Genomic DNA, 22,641 nt, shown 5'->3' on the forward strand with positions numbered 1-22,641 from the left:
TATACCGGAGTCCGTCATGGCTGAGCAAATTCCCGCTGCATTGCAGAGAGTTTTCAACACTGTGCTGGACAGGCCGGAGGACACGGGTATTGAATTTGTCAGGGCCCACAGAGCCCTCAGAGCTCGAGGTCCGGACACGCTACCCCCTCGGGACATTATATGCTGCTTGCAGAGCTTCTCCCTCAAAGAGGATATCATGTCCAGAGCGCGCAGGAATGAGCAGATCATTTTCAACGGGGAAAACATCAAACTCTTTCAGGACCTCTCGCAAATCACCCTGAAAAATCGCAGGGCTTTGCGCCCACTCCTGGAAAAGCTGCGAGAGAAGGAGCTACGCTATGCTTGGCGCTTTCCCTTTGCCCTGTCGGTCACGCACGGGGGTAAACAACACATCCTGCGTACCCCTGAGGATCTTCCAGAGTTTTGCTCAGCGCTCCAACTTGAACCGCTGGATTTACCGGACTGGTACCACGAATTCTACCCACCGCCCAAAGATCGGAGCCCGCCTCATTCGCCCCTGGCCTCCCCGGAGAAACATCACTCTAAGAAAATCAGACAGGGCCGCCATGAGACACCGGGGTCGGGCACTCCTCGGGGCCATCCTCATTCCTCCAGGAATCTGCTGGAAGATTGATAGGCCTGAATACCGCATGCCGTGGCAGGCCCACATCGGTTTATGGTTTTTCTTCTGAATTTCACCTGACTGGCTGGTGCTGCACAACTTGGGATTCTTTGTTCCCTTTTTTCTTTTTCTTTTACTTTTTCTTTTTCTTTTTGGTCTGATTTCAGCCTCCGCTTTTGACCCCCATATTTTATTTTATTTTATTTTATTTTATTGTATATTTTATTTTATAACATTTTTCTTCCCCCTTTTTTATTTCGGGGGTTTTGTGTTTGTTTTGCATAATCTACTAGTGTTATTCTACATAGCACCATCGCACAACGGGTCTTCAGCTGATAAGGGATTATACGGGATTGACTGTTGCTATACAGACCTGATAGTGTAACGGACCCATTACCGGGTAGTGACAGGTCTCATCTCACAGTCCTTGGTGGCTCTACGGAACTGCATGGAAGACCACCTTTACTCCCCATAATAACTGAAGGTCTAGTAGGCATGGGGGTTCCCCTCCTTTTTCTTTTCTTTTTTTTTCTTCTCCCCCCCCCCCCCCCCCCGGCAGTGCAATTTGGACACTTGAGCATTCATGGGCTTTGTTGGGCCACGACCCGACTTTCCGTTTTTGGATTGTTACAGTTTTAATTGTATAGCTATAAGATTGTTTAACCTCCTCAGGCTGTGCGGACACACGTGTAGGTTGTTGTGTGTGTCGCGCACAGTAGTTGCTGCTGTTTTCGTTGGGTGTCGACATTGACCCCACAATAGTGCCTCGGGCGGATCCAGTTGGGCCCACCCGTATACACTAACTTTGACCCTCCAGGACGAACTATCCGTCCGAGGAGGGAGTGACTTATACCCTCCACTCTTTTTCTATCGTGCCTTTCTGCTTCTACCTATTTTCTCTCTCTCTTCTCTGTCTACAACTTGGGGCTATAGAGTGTTAAGATTTAATTTGTATGACGGTCTGTCTGACATTGTTTTCTTCTAAGGCTTGACTACAGGTGCGGGTGACCCTCTCTCTCTGAGTCTATATAATGGCGTACTCCGATCTAGGCGGCAGGCCCACGGTCATTTCCCACAACGTTAAGGGTCTCAACATTCCTGAGAAGCGATCCACCCTTTTGCGAGAGCTCCGAAAAGGTAGGCCCAGCTTTGTCTTTCTTCAGGAGACGCACTTCCAGACAAATAAGGTGCCTAGGCTCACTGACTCCTTTTTTGTGGAAGCACATCACGCCACGAACGAGACTTCTAAATCTAAGGGGGTTTCGATCCTGGTGAGCAGGGAGGCTGACTTCGAGCTCTCGGACAAACTGGTGGATCCAGGTGGGAGGTTTATTTTCCTCAGGGGGTCTTGTAGAGGGGTTCCCCTGACGCTAGCGAATGCTTACTTCCCCAACACTGCCCAGCTTACGTTTTGCCACAAATTGATCGATGAGCTGACGGGTTTCAGTAGGGGCTGTTTGATTCTAGGGGGGGATTTTAACGTTCCCTTGATCCCGACGGAAGATACTTCTACTGGGAAGTCGATAGTTACCTATAGAGTTCTTAAAAAACTCAAGCAGCTCTTACACTCGTTGGACCTGATTGACACCTGGCGTTACGTACACCCTGAGGGTAGGGACTATTCCTTTTTCTCCATCCCCCACAACCGACACTCGAGAATAGATTACATTTTTATAACGCAGAGGGACATTCCTCTATTGACGGGAGCCAATATTGGGTTACAAACCATTTCGGATCATTCTCCCATTTCCATTACGCTGAACTTATTTACGCCCCCACCCAAACCAAATATGTGGAGATTGAACTCTTCCCTGTTGACGGACCCAGAGGTGCTCTCCCATCTCTCTTCTTCCTTATCAGATTTTTTTAATCACAACACGGCTCCGGATGTCAGCCCCATGGTGATTTGGGAGGCCCACAAGTGCTTTATTAGGGGTGAACTGATCCGAATAGGCACACACAAAAAGAAGGAAAGAAATAAAGAGATAAAAAGGCTAACGGATAAAATTCGCTCTCTGGAATCCCTTCATAAACAGTCCCTTGCAGTAGGCGCCGCAACTGCCCTATTAGAAGCTAGACGGTCCCTTAAACAAATTTTTGACACCAATACTAGGAGATTTCTCTTCTTTAAAAAAAAGATTTATTACGAGCACGGTGACAAGACGGGCAAGATACTGGCCAGAGCTTTGAGGACCCTTCCGACACGATATAATATCAAGGGCATCAAGAATAGGGAAGGTAGAATTGATAGGGATGCAACCAGCATAGCTCGACACTTTCATGAATACTATACAAATCTCTATAACCTCCCTGCCCAACATAAACCGTCAGAAGTAAAGGCCAACAGGTGCCAAGCCATAAAAGAGTATCTGAAGTCCGCAAATCTCCCTGCACTTAGTGATGACGATGCCGCTCTGTTAGAAAGACCTATAGACACGACGGAGCTTCGATCGGCCATTCGAGACCTGAAACCTGGTAAGAGCCCTGGCCCAGATGGCCTTACGGCCATTTACTACAAGACGTTTACGGACCTACTAATCTCCCCTCTCCAAAATGCTTTGGGCGAACTGTCCGGACGGGACCATGTCCCAGACGTTTTCCTGGCGGCGTATATTACGGTGCTACCCAAAGAGGGCAAGGATCCCCTGGTGTGTTCAAGCTATAGGCCGATTTCCCTACTTAACATCGACGTGAAGCTCTTGGCCAAAATCTTGGCTAACAGGCTGAGGCCCCTGCTTTCTGACCTGATAGGGCCCGACCAGGCAGGGTTTATGCCTGGTTGGGAGGCCAAGGACAACGTGACGAAATCACTGAACCTACTTCATTTGGCTCGTCAGCGAAAGATCGAGGGTCTTCTCCTATCGACCGACGCGGAGAAGGCCTTCGATCGAGTAGCATGGGACTATATGTTGGAGACGTGTAGGCATGCGGGTCTAGGCCCCAATATGATGGCTTGGATATCGGCCCTCTACAAGAACCCTTCCGCAAAACTCAAGATTAATGGCACGCTCTCGGACACAGTCCACATTAGAAACGGGACAAGACAAGGGTGTCCCTTGTCCCCCTTACTTTTCATTATATCATTGGAGCCATTTATTAGACACATCACGTCGAATGACTCTATTCATGGCTTCCAGATTAACCAACGGGTGTTTAAAATAGCAGCATATGCTGACGATCTTTTGTTTTATTTAACTGACCCGCATGTCTCCATCCCGTCTCTGGTGAAGGAATTCTCCATTTATGGTTTCCTTTCCAACCTCAAAATAAATTATTCTAAGTCTGAAGCCATGAACATCACGTTAAGTCCGGACTGCTTGACTAAGACTCAGAGTAACAGCCCCTTTAAGTGGGTTAAGTCTGCCATAAAATACCTAGGAATCTGGTTGACACCACATTTGTCCTCAATCTTTGATCGCAACTTTCCCCCTCTCCTTAAAACTATAGAGGGAGAGCTGCGGGACTGGCACCCCAAATATTTTTCTTGGTTCAGCAGGGCAGCCATCTGCAAGATGACAGTTTTGCCGCAAGTTCTGTACCTACTCCACACTTTACCCATTAAAATACCTCAAAGCTTTTTCAAGGCCCTGCATGCTTCACAGATGAGATTTATCTGGGCACACAGACCCCCACGGCTGAAATCCATTCTTTTGATGGGACCTAAGGCCAGGGGAGGTCTGGGTATCCCTGATTTCAAAGGTTACTATCAAGCCGCACATATAGCTCGAATAATAGATTGGCATTGCCGCCATCGCTTTAAGGACTGGGTCAGCATTGAGAACGAGGCGAGCGTGATCCCCCTCCGTTTCTCTCCCTGGATACCCATATCTAAATATCCTATGGCAGTGAAGGCACATCCGCTTATTGGCACCACACTTAAAATTTATCACGAGCTTACCAAACATTCTAAATTTTCCACCCCCTTAAGCCCTCTTACCCCTCTGCTTGATAATCCTGACTTTCCGCCTGGGATTAACAACCAGTTCTTGAAACCACAGGACCTGGGGAAGCCTCTTCTGGCAAAGCATTGCTTTACAGACGGGAAGATGAAAGATTTTATGCCCTTCAAAACGGACAATGGGACCCCACGCATGCCCCTTTGGTCATATTTCCAGATACGTATCTTTGTCAATTCAACAGACCACAGGGTTCATTTCACGAGAGAACTCACAGAAATAGAATCAGTTTGCTGGAAGGGTGAGCCTGTTCCGAAATCTACTTCGGTCTCCTACACCTGGATACAAAACTTGAGACCGCGAGACGACGATAGACTCAGAGAGAGATGGTCAGAGGAACTGGGAGTTGCGATCACTGACAAACAGTGGGAGACAGCCTGTATCCTGTCCCACAGGTGCTCCCTAAGCACACGAATGCAAGAAACAGCTTTTAAGATACTATCTCATTGGTATGCAACGCCAGTGAAACTTCATAAGTGGTACCCGCAAACGTCTGACAGATGCTGGAGATGTGGCACTGAAAAGGGCACCTTGCTCCATATCTGGTGGCAATGCGAAAGGCTAGTACCATTTTGGTCCAAGGTGGTCGAGACGATCGCACAGATCACGGAGACCAGGCTCAGGCTAGATGCTGCATGTTGTCTTTTACATATTTCAAACTTTTCTTTCCGGAAGTATAAAAACTCGCTCTCAAGACATATGATAAACGCAGCTAATTCCCTCATTCCTCTTTTCTGGAAATCTAAAACTATTCCCACTTTGAGGGATTGGCTGAATAAAGTGTCCTACATTTGTGAAATGGAGGACACAGCGGCACAGTCCAACGAACTGGTGGCCCGCTATCACAACACCTGGTCTCCGTGGTTTGCATTCAGATTCTCTCAGGCTTACACTGTGTTGCAGTTACAAACTTGACCTGTCAGAGTAACCGGTGGGGACTAAGGGGCCTGAAGGGGCGTGTTGTCCGGGACGCTTGTTGGTCTATATGCTGGATTACCTGATCTCACACCTTGAGTCATTCTGCTACCGCTGGGGGAGGCCCCCATGGTACTTCCCCCTACACTCTTGCTCCTCTTTCTTTCTTTCTTTCTTTTCTTTTCTCTATATTCCTTACTTTCTCTCTAACTGCCCTTGTTTCTTTCTTTCTGGACCGCAAAGAATGGGAAATTCAGTCAGGCCGGTGTTTGAATTCGTATGGCTTGATGTAGCTTAATACTGTCGGCTAGGTCCGTACACCTTCTGATATGACCACAATTTGATATGTTTTGCCTTTTATAGTCAATGTTCTTATTTTGTATACATTTCTTGCACTTTCACTATTCGGTATTGTATATGTGGTACTGTGCAATTTCTGTTCTAACATGTTTTGTACTTTGCTAATAAACTCTTTCTTTAATGAAAAAAAAAGAAAAGAGGTTAGGTCAGATTTAACGCACACCATACAGAAAATGTTTGGACACATGGAATGCAAACCATTGGGACAAAAACTGGGAACCCCCTTCATGCAGAGAAAATCCCAGGTGACAACAATCTCTTTTTTTCTCAGAGTAGAACAAAAACAGAAGAGAAAGCGCTCAGTAATTATATTCAATGTAACAGGTGAGATTATATTGTGTTTATTCCGAGCGTATTCCTGAACATTAATTCATAGCGGCGGAATAACACTTTAATTCCCCGGGAAACAACCTGTCTTTATGAAGAGATTCCTCTGAGGATTTGCAACGGTGATATTTAAGCCGGCTTTCACTTTTCCCCATATGGCCTCCTCACTTAAATAATTATTATCACTGTAGCTAAATCTATTTTCCTTCTTTTTTTTTTGGTAGCATAAGGCATGGAGGCCTCATCGGAGCTCTCGTTGGCAATCTCTCTCCAAATTCCTATTTGAAAGGGATCTCTATTTTGATTGTATTTTGCATATGAGCCCGTCAGTGTCCAGATGTTCAATTTAAATATGTTTTGCAAATCATTTGTAATTATCTGTTTCTTCAGCAGTTCAATCTGCGGCGCTGCCACGGCGAAACATGTGTCAGATCCATTTAAGTTACACAATAACTGCGATGGAAGGCGCGCCCGATGAATGCCAAGGTATTGTTCCAGCTTTGTTTTTGAGAGCCTCTCGAAATGTATTGTATTTATTCTTCCTCGCATTTCTCCCGGAAAACGGCGCCAAGCACTTTGGTTATGGGAGGGTGGAGTGCGCATCCCCTTGGCCTGTCTAATTAGACTCACTGAAGGCTTTATTAATGAATAATAAAAGGAGGTGAGATGAGGTTTCAGCCACTGGAATGAATCTATATTGTTCTCTGCTAGGTGCATTGTTTATTCTATGCATTAAAGCCTAACTTGTTATAAATAGAGCGGGGAAGGGTTAGAGCGTCTGGTTGGTTTTTATCACTTGCAATTTAGTAAACGGGTACATCTGTGCACCATGTACACTATATTACCAAAAGTTTTGGGACACCTGCCTTTACACGCACATGAACTTTAATGGCACCCCAGTCTTAGTCCGTAGGGTTCAATATTGAGTTTGCTCACCCATTGCAGCTATAACAGCTTCAACTCTTCTGGGAAGGCCGTCCACAAGGTTTAGGAGTGTGTCTATGGGAACGTTTGACCATTCTTCCAGAACTGCATTTGTGAGGTCAGGCACTGATGTTGGATGAGAAGGCCTGGCTCGCAGTCTCTGCTCTTATTCATACCAAAGGTGTTCTATTGGGGTCAGGACTCTGTGCAGGCCATTCAAGTTCCCCCACCTCAAACTCACTCATCCATGACTTAATGGACCTTGCTTTGTGCACTGGTGCGCAGTCATGTTGGAACAAGAAGGGGCCATCCCCAAACTGTTCCCGCAAATTTGAATGCATTAAATTGGCCAAAATGTCTTGGTATGCTGACGACTTAAGAGTTCCCTTTACTGGAACTAAGGGGTCAAGCCCAACCCCTGAAAAACAACCCCACACCATAATCCCTCCTCCACCAAATGATTTGGACCAGTGCACAAAGCAAGGTCCTTAAAGACATGGATGAGCGAGTTTGAGGTGGAGGAACTTGACTGGCCTGCACAGAGTCCTGACTTCAACCCAATAATCCACCTTTGGGATGAATTAGAATGAAGACTGCGAGCCAGGCCTTCTAGTCCACATCAGTGCCTGACCTCACAAATGTACTCCTGGAAGAATGGTCAAACATTTCCATAGACATACTCCTAAACCTTGAGGACAGCCTTTCCAGAAGAGTTGAAGCTGTTATAGCTGCAAAGGGTGGGCCAACTCAATATTGAACCCAACGGACTAAGACTGGGATGACATTAAAGTTCATGTGCATGTAAAGGCAGGTGTCCCAATACTTTTGGTAATATAGTGTATTTTGTGACTGTGATAGTGTAGTGGCTAATCTGGTGCTAACTGGCACTGGCTGGGAGGGACGCTAGCTAATTGACACTGTACTAATGACACTAATTGGGTGACAGGAGTGATCAGGAGGGCAATTGTCAGGGCTGGGCTCAGCCCTTCCTTCTCTGAACTGGCCGTTGAGCTGTCGGCTAATTGCCAGCTCCTATCTCTCCACAGTTACTCACCTGTTGATGATATCCTACTTGTCAGCCCTGCCTACTTAAGCCGTCCAGCCCAGAGGATCTCTGCCTTCACATTGGTCAACATCACAGAGACATTCTCCTGCGTTCCTGTTTAAAGACTTGCTTGGCTGACATCCCTTCTGGCTCCAGATCCTGCTTGCTGTTCCACTACATTGATCCCTAACTTTCTGGCCTGGCTGACTATCCGTTCCGGTTACCGAACTTTGGCTATGTTTTGAGTACGTTTGTTCTATTTACTTTTATTATTAAACAAGTGTGATTTAACTGTACTTCTGTCTCGGTCTGATTTAATGGTTTCTGACAGCAATCAAGGGGTTAACTGTGTGTATACAAGTGCATGTGTGATGCTTTTACTTACAGATCTGGCTGAAGTCTCTCTGTACTTTAAGTTCTGAATGATAACTGAAAGCAGGGATAAATCCAGCCAGAATCTGTCCTTTGTGTTTACACACAGATGTCTGTGCTGTGATGGGCCACAGCTGATCAGCAGGTATACAGCCAAAATCATTGTCCAATCAGAGCACAGATTAGCAGGTGGCACACAAATGCATGCCTCTAAACCGGGACGTTCACCACAATGTACAGGCATGTTGCAGTGCCGGGTAGAGCTGCCCAGGGCCCCCATCACCTGGACCGACACCAACAAGATCCAGTTGTTGCTGCTGTAGTAACTAGCATTTGCTAAAGCAGGGCAGCCTCAGAGTGAGCCAATTCAGCTAACTTAGTTCTGGCTGCAGGGGGACGGTGGAGTGATATTATCCCTGCAGACCGGATGCTGGTTTGGGTGCCAGTAGCAGCTCAGCCATGTAGAAGAGTTGCACTTCGTGTAGCCTGAGGGACTGTTCAGTGCTCACTGTGGACTGGTTTGGAGGTAAGTTGTTAGACATCACAATGGAAAATTGATTGAAAATGTTTCTGGATGTGGGCCTTGTTGTAACTTTGCTGGATTGGATGGGGATGTCTCTGTTGGATTGGGCTGTCTCTTTGCCACTGTATATGGGGATATTTCTTTGTGATGTATGGTGATGTCTCTGCTGCATTGAACCATCTCTTTACTGGATTGGAATCTCTCTTTGCTGGATTGGGATACCCCTTTGCTATATGGGGATGTCTCTTTACTGGATTGGGATGTCTATTTGCTGAATATATGGGAATGTCTCTTTGCTGGATTGGGATATGTCTCTTTGCTGAATGTTTGGGGATGTTTATTTGCTGGATTGGAAAATCTCTTTGCTAAGAATATGGGGATGTCAAATTTCTGAATGGAGCTGTTTCTTTGTTGAATATATAGGACTGTCTCTTTGCTGAATTGGGCCATCTACTTTCTAAATATGAGGGGCTCCATCTTTGCTGGATTGGGCCATCTCTTTACTGAGTATATGGGGCTGTCTCATTGCCAGATTAGGATGTTTCTTTGCTGGATTAGGCCATCTCTTTACTGAGTATATGGGGCTGTCTCCTTGCTGTATTAGGATGTTTCTTTGATGGATCGGGCAATCTCTGTGCTGACATTTATGGGGATGTCTCTTTGCTGGATTGGATTCATTTTCATATATTAAATTGTAATGCCCCGTACACACAATCGGGCATTGATCCAACGGATGTTGGCTCAAACTTGTCTTGCATACACACGGTCACACAAAGTTGGTCAGAAATTGCGAACGTCAAGAACGCAGTGACATACAACATGTATGACGAGCCGAGAAAAATGAAGTTCAAGAGCCAGTGCGGCTCTTCTGCTTGATTCTGAGCATGCGTGGAACTTTGTGCGTCGGAATTGTGTACAGGTGATCAGAATTTCCGAAATGGATTTTGTCGTCGGAAAATTTGAGATCCAGATCTCAAATTTTGTGTGATGAAATTTCCAATGGAAAATGTCCGATGGAGCCTATACATGGTCGGAATTTCAGGCAAAAAGCTCCCATCGAACATTTTCTGTCGGAAAATCCGACCGTGTGTACAGGGCATAAGAGTGTTATATAAAAGTGGGTGTACTGAAGGACTCGATAGAATGGCCAGTGTCTGGATTCAGTGGGATGGTCAGTGGGTGGTCTCTGGGGAATGTTAGTGGTCAGGCCCTGGAAGGGGGGAGGGGGTGCGGGCCTACAGCTGTGTAAGGGGCCCCAAATTTTCTGCTGGCTGCCTGCAGAAAAGTACAGGAGGAGAAAGCTGAATTTTTAGCTAGCATAATGTTTTGTTGGCTATCTCGTTGTTTGTTATGTATGTGTGCAGTTTATTTTTGCAGCCTTTGCTCTGAATCCACGTGTATCATTCTTTAAGCAGGAACATAAAACAAGTCGTTGTTTTGAGCGTTTGTTCTTCCTGTCGTGCGGAGAGAAGCCCACATGGTGGTTTTCCGTACATGCCTCTTTATGTGTTCATGAATATTTGATGCCTTGACACTTGCAGACGAGGCAGTTTGCTTGAAAGTTACAAGATACTTTTAAATGTTGTATGAAATGCCCCAGTGTGATGCCTGCCAGGCAAACTGTGTTGTCCTCCTGATGTCTGCAAGGCACGCCAAAATGTGATTTGTCTCAGTGGTGGTGGTGGGGGGAGGGGATCAACTCACAGGTATAGGGACATATGGGTGCATGACAAAAAAAAGAAAAATCAATTAAAAGAGCCACTTATACTGTATTATGTTTTTGTGCAGATTAACCCCTTTATAGCTGCCCAACACATACCCTCACCGGCCACTTTTTTTAGGTGCACCTTGCTAGTACCGGGTTGGACCCCCTTTTGCCTTCATTCATTGTGACATAGATTCAACAAGGTGTTGGAAACATTCCTCAGAGATTTTGGTCCGTAGTGACATGATACCATTACGCAGTTTCTGCAGCTTTGTCGGCTGCAAATCCATGATGTGAATCTCACGTTCCACCACATCTCAAAGGTGCTCTATTGGATTGAGATCTGGTGAGTGTGGAGGCTATTGGAGTATAGTGACCTCATTGTCCAGTGGTGAGATCTGGTGAGTGTGGAGGCCATTGGAGTACAGTGACCTCATTGTCCAGTGGTGAGATCTGGTGAGTGTGGAGGCCATTGGAGTACAGTGACCTCATTGTCCAGTGGTGAGATCTGGTGAGTGTGGAGGCCATTGGAGTATGGTGACCTCATTGTCCAGTGGTGAGATCTGGTGAGTGTGGAGGACATTGAAGTACAGTGACCTCATTGTCCAATGATGAGATGATTGGAGCTTTGTGACATGGTGCATTATCCTGCTGGAAGGAGCCATCAGAAGATGGAGACACTGTAGTCATAAAGGGATGGACATGGTCAGCAACAATACTCAGGTAGGTCGTGGTGTTTAAATGAGGCTCAATTGGTACTAAGGGGGTCCAAAGTGTGCCAAGAAAATATCCCCCACACCATTACACCACCACCAGCCTGAACTGTGGAAACAAGGCAGGATGGATCTATGCTTTCATGTTGGTTACGTTAAATTCTGACCCTACCATCTGAATGCCGCAACTGAATTCGAGACTCATCAGACCAGGCAACATTTTTCCAATCTTCTATTGTCCAATTTTGGTGAGCCTGTACGAATTGTATATAAAACTAAAATTCCACGCTCAGGTATAAATATAGCTGCAGCCTCTCCAAAAAAAGACTCCACAAAGTGGTGTCTCAAAAAAAATAATAATAATGAAAAAACAGGGATGTTGGCGCTGCTAATAATGAGTGTAATTATATATCACCCAAACACGGTGAGATTATGCGACAGTATATATGAATAAATGATGTACCACTAAGAATCTATAATTTTCCGATCGGTTTCAAATTAATGTGTTACCTGCAAATTTTAGCCTCAGTTTCCTGTTCTTAGCTGAGAGGAGTGGAACCCGGAGTGGCCTTCTGCTGCTGTAACCCATCTGCTTCAAGGTGCGATGTGTTGTCCGTTCAGAGATGGTATTCTGCATACTTTGTGTGTAACGGTTATTTGAGTTACTGTTGCCTTTATATCATCTTATGCATTTTTGTCCACACAACTTCCGCTCACTGGATATTTTCTCTTTTTCTGACCATTCTCTGTAAACCCGAGAGATGGATGTGCGCAAAAATCCCAGTAGATCAACATTTTTTTAAATACTCAGACCAGTTTGTCTGGCACCAACAACAATGCCATGTTTAAAGTCACTTAAATCCCCTTTCTTCCCCATTCTGATGCTCGGTTTGAACTTCAGCAAGTCATCTTCACCACGTCTAGATGCCTGAATGCATTGAGTTGCTGCTACGTGATTGGCTGATTACCAATTTGTGTTACAAAGTAATTGAACAGGTGTACCTAATACAGTGTCCGGTGAGTGTATACGTGGCAGCAAAAGGGTGGGCTTTTTTTTTTTTAAATGTATATTTATTGAGAAAAATTTTTCATTTACAGAACAAAAATAAGATTGCTTTCAATACATACAGACAAAATTAACATTGCAAATGTAACAGCAAAAACCGCCGCAGGCGGGACATCAAATGTTGATATCTTGATATAAAACATAGGGGGGAAAGGAAAAAGGATACACCACAGGTCTGCAAGTAAAGATGCATAAGTAAACCAAATGCCGTAAACTATATAGGTGATGCAGGGATAGGATCCCGGGGGGAAGCCTCAGGGAGGCTGACTCGGGGGCTCACATCCATACAGTAGGGTGTTGCCTCAGGGTTCAGTATGGAGTTGTCCCATCTATCCCATATTTTAAAAAATGTAGGTAGGGAGTCCTGTGCCAAGGCAGTCATATGTTCCATTCTGCGTATGTTTGCCACCGCGGATATCAATTGCGAGTGAGTGGGTGGGGAGGAGGACAGCCAAAGCGCAGGAATCACTCTTTTGGCAGCTAGAAGGACATAAGCTGTCAGCTTCTTAGCGCTTTTAGATAGTGTTGCCACCGGCAAGCCCAATAAATAATGCCTAGGATCCAAAGGGATATCAATCCCCAGCACAGTATGGAGCAGGGATTGGACCATAGACCAAAAGGGTACAATCATAGGGCAACTCCAAAAAATATGATAATGAGTGCCCTCATGTCGCAGACATCTCCAACACAGCTTAGATATAGAGGGATCGTATTTATGCAACATTTCAGGAGTCTTGTACCAGAACATCAGTATCTTATAAGCCGTCTCTCTCTGCTCCACACACCTAGAGACTTTGGAGGTAGACATCCAGATATCCTGCCATTGAGAGATAGTTAAGGGAGACTGTAAAACAGAGGACCATCTTCTCATATAGAGGTGAGTGTCCGTGTTGGGGGTGGTTGAGTTATGAAGTATTCTATATATGGAGGATATTAGACCCTTCTGGCAAGGACCCTGGGAGCATAAGGTTTCAAAGGTACTAGGGTTGACCAAAGCCAGATCTGGGGATCTGGAATGAAAATAGTGTTTGAATTGAAGATATGAGAAAAGAAGTTGGTTCGGGATATCATACTTATTCTGAAGCTCTAAAAAGGATAGAAATTTACGGGATATCGGATGTACCAAGTGGCGAAGTTGGAAGATACCCGAACTAAACCAGGGGAACATGTTCTTCAGGGAAAGGCTGTCTGGAAGGTCTGGGTTGAAAATAACATTCAGCAAAGGTGAGCATGGAGAAGAGAGAGAGAACCTCTTGTGACATTTTTTCCATATGGATAAAGAAAATAGCATCGGCCCAAGAAGTATGCGTCTAAGCTGGACCATAGATGAGGGCAAATCTGACCACAGCATAGAGCATGGGTGAACCGGACTGACAACGCTCATCTCTAGTTCTGACCATCTACTGGAAGCGAAATACGACGACCAGGAGATAGCCGGCAGGAGGTGAGTCGCATAGAAATACTTCAATATATCAGGGGCTCCCAACCCCCCTTGGGATCGTGGAGCAAAGACCACGGTCTGGGCGATTCTGTGCATTTTATTTCCCCATATGAATTTGGTGAAGGCCCGTTGAATATTTCTAAGCTGAGGCATGGGTATAGCAATTGGTAACGTTTCAAAGAGATATAAAAACTTAGGGAGTATGGCCATTTTTAGTACATTAATCCTACCCAGGAGGGATAGCGGGCAAGTCGACCAGCTTCGGAGCAAACTATGTGTTTCCGCAATCAGAGAAACAAAGTTCGCTACGTATAAGGAATCATATGTAGCAGTTAAATTAATGCCAAGGTACTTGAGGGAGACAGGGCACCAATGGTAGGGGAATTCATTTTTAAACGAAGCCAGAAGTGGGGGAGGGATGTGAATGGGGAGCGCTTCAGTTTTAGTCGTGTTGACCTTATATCCCGAGAGTCTACTGAATGCATCTAGGAGTGTATGAAGTTTGGGAAGGGAGATGTGGGGTTTCGTCAAGGTGAGGAGAATGTCATCGGCAAAAAGAGACAGCTTATAGTCCTTCGACCTGAGGGAGACGCCGCTTATGTCCGGGTCACCCCTTATAGCTGCGGCCAAGGGCTCAAGGCATAATATAAACAACAGGGGGGAAAGAGGACATCCCTGTCTAGTACCATTACTATGCGTAAAGAGTGGTGACCTATAAGATGCCAGTTGGACCTGAGACGTGGGTAGCGAGTACAAGGCCTGCAGAGCTGACAGGAAAGAACCAGAAAATCCAAAACGCTGAAGTGTGGCAAACATATACGGCCATCCCAGCCTGTCAAAAGCTTTTTGTGCATCTAAACTTAAAATAATGGCAGGGCGGGATGTCTTGTCGAGCAGGTCTATGAGGTCGATGGTACGTCTAGTGTTGTCACCAGCTCGTCTACCCAGGACAAATCCCACCTGGTCATTATGGACCAGGGCGGGAATCATCAAGGAAAGTCGATTAGCTAGAATTTTGGTAAAGATCTTATAATCGGAGTTAAGTAAAGCAATGGGTCTGTAATTATCCGGTAGGGTAGGGGATTTACCCGGCTTCGGGATAACCGTTATGTGAGCATGTAGAAACTGGGAATGAGGTACTATTCCTTTCTGTAAAGAGGAAAAAAGATTTAGTAAATGAGGGCTAAGCGTCGGGAGGAAAGATTTGTAATAGATATAAGGAAGTCCGTCTGGGCCTGGGGATTTGTGGGACGGGAGTGCCTTTACTACCGCTGCCAACTCCTCAGGCGTGACGGCAGCATTCAGGGTGTCCACCTGAGAAGAGGACAACAAAGGCAATTTCAAAGAGGTACAAAAGTCATTAAAGTGTTCTTGAGAGAACACATGGTTGGGATCGGAGGTCAGGCAGTTATATAATTTTTTATAAAAAGCACCAAAAACTTTAGTCATTGTTAAGGGGCAGTAAGTCGGAGTGCCATCTGACTGTATAAGAAGATCAGGATAAGAGTGAAATGGGCGGGGTTTAAGCTTATTCACCAGCATCCTATGAGGCTTGTTGGCAAACTCGTAAAATTTCTGTTTTGCCCAGAGTAGGGCTTTAGAGCATTTATGCATGTCCAGAGATTTTAACCTTTCGCGTAAGGAGGTCACTGTGCGAAGACGGGGCACCGAAGGGGAGGATAAGAGCAGAGCCTCAGCTTTTTGCAATTGCGAAAGGATGTCAAGTCTCTGCGCAGCCGAGTCTCGCTTAAGGCGGGAGCCGGCAGAAATACATATTCCTCTGAAGAAGGCCTTGTGAGCCTCCCATAAGGTGGACACGTCCCGCACAGATCCTACATTCAGTTGAAAAAAGTCAGTTAAACTTTGGGACAAGTGAGCTTCAGTGACCGGGTCACGGAGAAGGAAATCATTAAGTCTCCAGTGGCAAGTCCGGGGTGTAGAAGTGGAGAGGGCAAGGTCAAGCTGAACCGAGGCATGATCCGACCATGTCATGGGGTTCAACTCCGCGGCTACTGCCGACGTCAATAGAGGTGCCGTTACAAAAATATAATATAATCTAGAGTACATCTTATGGGGGAGGGGAATAGAAAGAAAATTGCCGATGTGTCGGGTGTTTAATCCTCCAAATGTCTAGGAGGTTATGGGCCCTAGTGAGTTTGCGAAACGCAGTGGATTGGCGTTCAGATTTACAGGAAGGGTTACCTGAAAATAGGGTTTGTCTATCCCTCCTAGCGGACATAGTCATGTTAAAGTCCCCGCCGATGATCATGAACGGCTGGGCGTATGCGCCCAGCGCATCCAAGACCCCAGTGAGGAACTGAACCTGACCCGAGTTGGGGGCATAAATATTAATTATAGTAAGAGAGCGAGATAGGTAGTCACAGTCCAGGAGAATATATCTACCCTGCGGGTCAAGGAAAGAAGACTTCACCCGCAACGGACAGGTTTTTTTAATCAGTATCGCGACCCCGGCTTTACCAGAGGGGTCGGAGGCCATAAAAGAAACTGGAAAATGCTTGGCAGCAAATTTAAGAGAACTCCCTGGGCAGAAGTGAGTCTCCTGGACTAGGACCACATCTGCGTTGGAGGACTTGAACTCCTTCAGAGCCAACCAACGCTTATGAACAGAGTTCAAGCCCTTAACATTATAAGTAAGTACCCTCAAAGCCATTGTGCATGAAGTAATTGGAGCTTAAAGTACCCATAATTAACATACAGTAACCAAATATACCTGTACAGACCAAGGAAATACTGGAAATCGTGGTGTATCCTAGGGATGAAAAGCACGTGAAAACATAACATATCAACAATGCATCTAATGAGTGATAAAGAAGGCATCCAAAATAAGCAAAAAATGAAAAAAAGGCCAAAAAAAGGCCTAAAAAATGGAAAAATAAACCATAGGTAACAGAAAAAAGGCCTGGGGGGTAAAAACCACCCAGGAGTCCGCAGCCGCGGGCGCGGAACAAAAGGAGGCACATCAGGGGTTCCAGCTCATCTGGAGAGACCCCGCCACCTTCCAGCAAACGTTACAATCAATAGGAACAATATACCATAGTCCCAGGCACCCAAAAATGGGAAGAAAAGAAAAGTCACAACCTATAACTAAGGGTGCGTACATCCCCTGTCAAGGGGAAAAAACATGGTGAAACAAGGACCGAAATCGAGTCCAACCAGACCTGACGTTTGAGATTTCTCTTCAAGGAGGCAATCTGGGATGCAGGTTACGCTGGGGAGTAGAGAGGGGTTTCTGCGATTTCTGGCGAGCTGGTGTCCAAATCCGTGCCGGGATAGACGAGGGTCTGGGCGTCGTTGGAAGCGGGATGGGGTCTTCATCTGGCAGGGGTGGTAAACCCAGATTGCGTATGAAAGCCTCACTTTCCTGAAGATCTCTCATGGAGTATTGAGTCCCATCTTTAGAGGCCGAGAGACGAAAGGGGAAACCCCAGCGATACGGGAACTGATGATTTTGCAGATGCGTAGTCACAGGACGAAAGCTGCGACGTTTGGCCAAGGTTATAGGGGATAAGTCGCTGAAGATTTGTATCTTGGCCCCTTTAAATTCCAGACGGGACTTGTTACGGGTGGCCATGGTCAGCGCTTCTTTGCTGTCGTAGTAGTGGAAGCGCACAATGATGTCTCTAGGGTTGGCTCCAGCTGGGGGCTTTGGGGCTAGAGATCTGTGGGCCCTATCCAATCTCCAATCTATGTCTGGAATTTTAGGGGCGACAACATTGAAGAGGCTGAGTAGGTATGGTTTAATCTCCCCCTCACTAACCGTCTCAGGGACTCCTCTGATGCGTAGGTTTTGGCGGCGTTCCCTGTTCTTCAGATCCTCCTGTTGAGATTGGAGCTGCGAGACTGATTGCTTCAAACCGGCGTTGTCTTCTTCCAAGACGTGTACATATTGCAGTAGGTCGTCAAATTTGGTTTCCAGAACGTCGGTCCGTTCCCCAATCTGAGCAAGCTCCCCCCGCAATTCATGGGCGAGTTTACCCATTTCCTTAGAGACATTGCTGGTCAAGTCCTGCAGGAGAGCTCGCAGTTTATCATCCAGTACTTCGACGGTAACAGGGGCGGACATCGTGTCCAAGTGGCTCCTAGACAGAGGACTTGGGTTATCTGGTGCGGACAACTGGGAAGCCACTTGTGCATATGTAGAAGAGCCTGGAGTTGGAACAGGGGTGGCCGGTCTGCTTAGAAAGCGATCTAGAGTCTGTGAGGGCCGCAGATCAGGAGACAGCGACTGAGGGAGGTGTTTCGGTCCGTACTTCACCATGAGGCGATGGGACTAGGCATACATTCAATTACACGTGGAGCTCCCCATGGGAAAGAAGCGACTGTAAGCGGTAGGGGAGCATTGGAAGGCGGGTAGGACTCGCAAGAAGTGATCACATGTCTGTCAAGCAGAGGGACCCGGAGTGTGACCCCGAAGCGGAATGTATCAGGTTAGAGAGCTAGTGGGGGAGGGGGAGTCCAAGAAACACCGCCACACTAAGGTACAGGGAGAGTCCAGGCACTAAACAGGCTGTAGAATGGGCAGAAGTAGGCCTCAGGAGGATGGAAGAAGGGACCGGGTGTACCAAAATGGCCGCCGACAAGGCCTAGACTATACAAAGGACTCAAAGAAAAGGGTGATCCAGGCAGGCAGCCATCCAGGGGGGGGGGGGACAGGCTGTGCATAAACTGGGGTACTGTCCTCGTTGAAGGATTATACAGGACAGCTGGGAGGAAGGGTGCAGGTGAACTGTAGTAGGCCTCAGGTGTACCAAGATGGCCGCCGGGTCTCACCTCTCAGCGCTGGTTCTCCTCCAGGCCCCAACGAACGATCCGCAGCTCCCTGTCCCCAGCGGGGGGGTCCCATGAGCCCAGCGGTGGGCGATGTCCTGGATGCCGGCCCGGTGTGAGCCCCGCGAGGCGCCGTTCGCACGTTCCGCGATGCGGAGTAGGCCGCAAGATGGCGGCGGAGACCAGCCTGTCACGTCGTCTGCGGCCCTGTTTACAGGCTCAGCGGTGGATCGGCTGAAAATAATGGCTCCGTCCGGAGCTAGGACGTTCCCCCGGTCAGATGGAGGATCCGGTGGGGCGAAAAAACGCCCGACGAGCGAGGATGGACGGGGATGCTGAGAGGCCTCGGCGGAGCTCAGCCCTGGCACGTCCGTCCACTACGACTTCCGGTCACGCCCCAAAAGGGTGGGCTTTAATGACCACACGCGGCATGTATGTCTCCCTGGGTGGCCTATGTTTATGTGCTGGGAGTGCCCTCACTCTGTTAAAGGCAGCTCTCAGCCCGAGCCAAAAATCAGATGGGCTGACGTAATCTGCTTGGCTTTAATTTTAACAGCCCAGTCTTGCTCTGTAAATGGACACCAGAGGGCACTTCTAAGTGCAGCAAGTTAGTATTTATTAATAAAAAACAGTAAATAATGCACTCACTTTTAGTAAGAGGGGAGAAGACATATCATAAAACAAAGTCATCTCAGAAACCCAAGCCAGGGAAGTGTAGAGAAAAGCTTCGTACACACGATCGGATTTTCCACAGACAAAATCTCAGACTTTTGTTCGAAGCCATGTGCCTGGATTTTGTCTTGCATAAAAACGGCAAGGAATTGTCGGCCAACAAACACGACGTAGTGACATACTACGTGGTTTTTCAGCTCTTTAGTGCCACCATTTGGGCTCCTTCTGCTAATTTCGTGTTAGTAGAAGTTTGAGTGTTGATTCGCGCTTTTCATTTCACGCTTTTCAGTTTGAGCTTTTCAGTTTGTGCTTTTCAGTTTGTTTTTGAACGGCCGTTCGTCAACCAGCCATGTTGTGGAATCGGAAGAGATAACGTGTTATTTATTATTGGCCATGGAGTTATTGCTTTGACCCAAGTCCAGTCCAGGAACAGGAGGAGGAGGATTTCTTGGACCAAAAACTGGTTGCTTTATTAATGGTGACCAATTATGTCATATGCCTTTGCCGCGGGAGCTCCAGAAGAATAATCCGGATGATTTTCGGAATTATCTCCAGATGACGGACCCCTGCTTTCACCAACTCTTAGCATTGCTGACCCCCCTATATTAAGGAGCAGAACACATGCATGAGACTTTTATTTTATTTTTTGGTTGAATAATAATTATTTTATTTGTTATATTTTTGGATGCATAGAATGCACGTTTTGGTTAAGTTCTATTGGCAGATAGCATGTCTAATTTTATTTATATACACACACACATACAGTTGTGCTCATAAGTTTACATACCCTGGCAGAATTTATGATTTCTTTGCCATTTTTCTGAGAATATGAATGATAACACAAAAACATTTCTTTCACCTTTCACTCATGGTTATTGTTTGGCAGAAGCAGTTTATTATCATTCAACGGTGTTTACTCTTTTTAAATCATAATCACAATGGATATATATATATATATATATATATATATATATATATATATATATACACACACCCACACACACACACACAAAAGACTGCCTGCATGCCACTAACTAACCTGCCTAGTCTAGCTCAAGTTATCTCAATCTCCACATTATCACACTACATACAGCCGCCGTATAAGCAGCCTCATGCCCTGTACACACGGTCGGAATTTCCGACGGAAAATGTGCAATCGGATCGTGTTGACGGAAAATCTGATCGTCTGTGGGCTCCATCTGACTTTTTCCGTCGCAATTTCCGACACACAAAATTTGAGAGCAGGATCTAAAATTTTGCGACAACAAAATCCGATCGTTTAAATTTCCGGTCGTGTGTAGACAATTCCGACGGACGAAGTGCCACGCATGCTCAGAATAAATTAAGAGACCACAGCTATTGGCTACTGGCCCGTTCATAGTCCCGATGTACGTGTTGTACGTCACCTCGTTCAGAACGATCTGATTTCCTGACAAATTTTGTTGTCAGAATGTCCGACCGTGTGTACAGGGCATAACATAGTGTGGAGCATCGGATTAACCACCTGAGCCATGATTGGCCAAAGGCACCCTACCTTTAGCCAATCATGGCTCTCGCAGCAGATCATGCTGTGATTGGCCAAAGCATGCACCTGACTTGCATGCTTTGGCCAATCAGCAATCGTCAATGCACTGTGATCTTGTAGTGCATTATGGGGCGCTCCACGGCGCTCAAATTTGCCACGAACGCCCCATATGTTTGGTTGTTCTGCGAACAAACGCACAGCGGATGTTCGAGTCGAACTTAAAAATCCCTGAGTGGTAACTCATTGGATTATAAAATAAATTCCTCTTAAATAAATAATCTCTGGCTCACCGGCATAGTAAGCCCTTGTACACACGGTGGGCTTCATCTGACTTTTTCCATCGTAATATCCGACCGACAAAGTTGGGCTGTAAAACTTTCCAACAACATGATCCGATCGGACATACTCCGATCATGTGTAGAGAATTCCGATCGGACAAAGTACCACGCATGCTCAGATCAAATTCCTAGACCAAAGCTATTGGCTACTAGCCTGAACGTAATCCCGTCGTAACTAAATAACGTCATCACGTTACGTACAATCGGATTTTCCGACAACTTTCTCCGATCGTGTGTATGCAACACCAGTTTCGGACAAAATCCGTCGGACAAAATCCGACGGATTTTGTTGTTGGAATGTCTGACCATGTGTACAAGTGCTAAGAAGTTGACTATAATGCCAACTCTCTAAGAAAATAGTCCTAATTTTTGAAAAATTAGGACTTGATTTTTGCTTTTCGGTTTGTCATTATATAAACAATGTCCAACTATCTTTGTGTAACCTTGCATCTGGACACAAAGTATTCCTGACATCATCTGTGCCCTCTTCTCCCTGCAAACCAAAAACCACAGAGAATTCCATCTTCTCCACCTTATTGTGCGATGGATGCTTCCTCTAGGCTTCCTTCCAGCCTCCAATAGCGATTATTTTATCATAATTACGGCTTATTCCAAAGATGTGAACAGAGGGAGTGATCAAAGGAAAATGATACATTCTTATTTTTGGCGCTTTAAAAAATATCTGGCACTCTGCAAAGCATTTGAGCGCATGATCGGCTGACTTCTCAGCGGTGAGGTTACGCTGCTGATTTTGGTTTGTAGATGAGATCTTGATTGGTGTCACTCGGTGCTCAGGGACATGGCGAAAACTAATATGAAACCCGGCTGCCTTTGGAGTATAGAAAATTAAAGAAAAAAAAAAATATATATATATAGTGAATTTTCACTCAAATGTATTTTTTATTTTTTGCGTTTTTGATACATATTACCCTTTGAAAATTTGAACTTACCATATTTTCATAAAAATATGTTTTATATAGATGCCTTGAGAGGCACCACCTAACTGTCACAGCTGTCATATATGTATTGCAGTATTCAATAGTAAACAGTGTTTCTAAAGAACAATTTATTCAAGAGAAAAAAATAAAAAATAAAAGAGAATAAATGACAAAAAAATTATTTGTAGGATTTGTGATATTATTATTTAACATTTTTTTGCAACATTTTCTTTTTACAACTTTACTGTATCCTATTTACACAAACATGTTCTATGTATATAAAGATTGGTTTAGGGGTATCATCAACATATGACAAATAGTATTTTGGCTGAAAAAAAAAAAAAAAATTTACAAATAATTAATGATTTTTTATTTTTTTTGTATAACAATATTAAAAGCATGAATTATTTG

The sequence above is a fragment of the Lithobates pipiens genome, unplaced genomic scaffold (assembly GCF_037356315.1).
Source record: "Lithobates pipiens isolate NorthernLeopardFrog02 unplaced genomic scaffold, aLitPip1_a1.2 Scaffold_16, whole genome shotgun sequence".
Lineage (NCBI taxonomy): Eukaryota > Metazoa > Chordata > Amphibia > Anura > Ranidae > Lithobates > Lithobates pipiens.